We start from the raw sequence: 2,931 nt of genomic DNA, 5'->3' as shown, positions 1-2,931 counted from the left end.
TGCTCCGCTCCCCCCTCCCGCTGTCCAACCCCCGCCGGTCTCGATTGCTCCAGGACGAGAAAGGAGGGGAAGGAGGAGGCCCGGACCCTATACCCATGAGTCCCGTTATCTAGGGTCTCCCCCATCTCCGCTGCCTGGGCTCGAGCTGTGCCCACAGGGAAAGGATGGCAGTGGTTCCCGGGCTGGGTTACCTCCCGCCGCCCACTTCCTGCAGCCAGGGGAGGGGGCCCCCCGCCGGTCTCGATTGCTCCAGGACGAGAAAGGAGGGGAAGGAGGAGGCCCGGACCCTATACCCATGAGTCCCGTTATCTAGGGTCTCCCCCATCTCCGCTGCCTGGGCTCGAGCTGTGCCCACAGGGAAAGGATGGCAGTGGTTCCCGGGCTGGGTTACCTCCCGCCGCCCACTTCCTGCAGCCAGGGGAGGGGGCGGTGAGGCTGGAGATGGCGGACCCTGGTCTCTGAGCCTGAGTCCTGGGCCCCCAGGGCAGTCGGTGAGGGTGGGCAATGCTGGGGTGAGGAGAGGGGGCGGAGGCGGGGATCTGCCCTGGGGGGAAGGTCAGCACGGGACAGAGGGACCCGCTGAGTTGGACCAGTCTGACCTGGAGGTGGACCATCCTAAGGCGGGACTGGGAGCTCTCTGTCTCCCAGGGCTGGCCTGCTGACACCTCAGCTGGAGCCCAAAGGTCACCCCTGCGGTCCGCCAGCGGTTCCAGCACCCTGACTATGCTGCGCCCAGGGTCGAGGATGGAGAAAAAAACTGTTAGCTGCGAGTCCGGTCTTAAGAATCCCGGAAGAAACAAAAATTTAGAGAAATTCTTTTAAACAAATGATAGTGAGTCTCCTCCTTGACATAGTGACTGATTTTTAAAAACCTGAGGATTATTTTATTTCCTTTCTTTTTGTGGAGTTAAAAAAATGTTCAAACACCTAATACTTAGGGGCTTTAAGAGAAAGAAATGAGCCCGCTATGACCTCACAAGTGAGTCTGACCCCCAGTCCTGCCTGGGGTGAGTGGGTGGCCTGCCCCCCTAGTGTCTCTGCTCCTGAGCTGAGCTACTTGATCTACAGGTCCCTTCCTGAGCTCTGTCCTGGGGTTGGGCCCTGCCGAGCCCCCAAGACTAATTAGAGGCATCGCCTCAGTCTTGACTTGAAATTGAAAGAAAATAATGTTTAAATATTTATGACTTTGACATTTACAGTCAGGCGTCTTTTAAAAGTGGACCACCTCCTTCTGTACAGTGGCAGCTTGCCTCCCTGGGAGTCTGGGGCAGGAAGGAGGGTCAGGGGGACGAAGCAGTCCCCGGAGAGAAGCACAGGGAACACGAGGTGTCTGAGCACCCAGCTGGTAGGAGACACACAAACAAGCACTTAATGCTAAGTTTTCAGATGCAGGAGAAGTATGATTTTTAAAAGAATCAGGATTAATTGAGTCAACTTTAGATCAGGTTAGATGTATCTCGAGAGTAAATTGAAGTACCATGTTGCTTACTTCATCTGCTGGCCATTATTTCCAGCTGCAGCTTCTTGAATTTAGAATAGAAAGTATTGTGAAAGCTGCGATTAGAATTAAATGTGTAGCCACAGAGACAATTTGTGGACTTGCTCTTAGAAGAGTCTGCAGATATTGTCCTGACCTATTTAAACTATTTTGACCTGTGCTCGTAAGTGAAGGTGCATGGGCTCCCCTTACATTACCTTCTGAGCCATTTAGGGCAAAATATCTTCGAAAAATTATTTTTAGCTGTCCATGTGGAGAGCTTAAAAGAAGAGACCAAAAAAAAAAAAAAAATCCTGTACCCAGATTTGATTGCGAGAACTGAGGCAGCCACACAAATAGAAACTTTATGGTAACAAATATTTGTTGACAGCAAACTGTAGCATTTCCCCAGCGCTGTGCAGTGTGACCAGTTAACAAGGGGATTCGGTCTCTAAGTAACTGACTTCAATTTAAAATGCACTTGTACCAAAAAACTTATGGATACAGGTATTCAATTTTATTAACATTAAACTTCTGAGATCATCGATGTGTACCATTTCTAAGAAATCTGGTTTGCAAACCGAGCCTCATTCTGTGACCGTCTGCACTTCGAGTTATGACGGCAAAGCCAGTTTTCCCCTGTAAAATTTAGAAATTAGTTTTAGAGGCTGCTAATGAGTAGCTATAAACTAAAGTCTGTCTTTTGGTTTCCCAGATGAGTCATCTTAGAATTATTTGGAAATTTCATGCTAAATTTATTAAAATGTATTTACTAAAATATAGTAACTACCACTTTAAAGCTGATCAAAGTTTTAAACACTTATCAGGCCACGGGAATGACCAACTTAAAAATATGAGACGGGGTGTCTTAAAATATTTTAAAAGTATTTTTTAAAGCTGTTAAGTGAACTATTTTTAATTTGGAATTCGCCACAGAATTCTAATAAATGAGAGAAGTCAGGCGGAAATAATCATGTATTAATTCTCTGCATTACAAAATCTTTTCAGAAGCTATTATCAGAGCAGGAGGCACTGAGGTCTGAATTCAGGGTGGGAGCAGCCTTTGTGTGACTGAAAGCTATTGTCCTCTGTGCAGATGAAATTGTACTTGAAAAAAGAAGAAAAAAAGAAAAAAGAAAAAAAAAAGCTTATATGGGCAAAAGAAAAGAGTCTCCGAGGAATAATTATTCTTAAATATACACTTTGATGAAAATAGGTGGGCATACACTGTTTTAAAATAGGCCATTTGTTGAGATCTTTTTCAGGCATTGGCATAAAAGTAATATATAAATGGTAATAAATCGTCTATGTGCCATGTTCGAGCACTCCGAGAACATCAGTTTTGGGGAAATACTCTGTTTTAAGATGTCAGGGAAGATGTATAATGTTTGCGTTTAAAGAGAGAATAACACCCTCGTGTGAACCAGTTTCTAGTGCCGCTTGACAGGCCGCTC

At 46.2% G+C, this 2,931-nt stretch overlaps 1 protein-coding gene across 1 annotated transcript in view; it reads right to left on the bottom strand.

Annotated features, from left to right (window-relative positions):
• PTPRN2 (protein tyrosine phosphatase, receptor type N2) overlaps nucleotides 1-2,931 on the bottom strand; it is a 299,480-nt gene that overhangs the window by 76,508 nt on the left and 220,041 nt on the right. The gene's annotated exons all lie outside the window — the stretch shown is intronic.

This window comes from Pteropus alecto, unplaced genomic scaffold (genome assembly GCF_000325575.1).
Source record: "Pteropus alecto unplaced genomic scaffold, ASM32557v1 scaffold320, whole genome shotgun sequence".
Taxonomy (NCBI): domain Eukaryota; kingdom Metazoa; phylum Chordata; class Mammalia; order Chiroptera; family Pteropodidae; genus Pteropus; species Pteropus alecto.
Note: the sequence above shows the minus strand (reverse complement) of the source record. Positions and strands in the feature narration are given on the sequence as shown.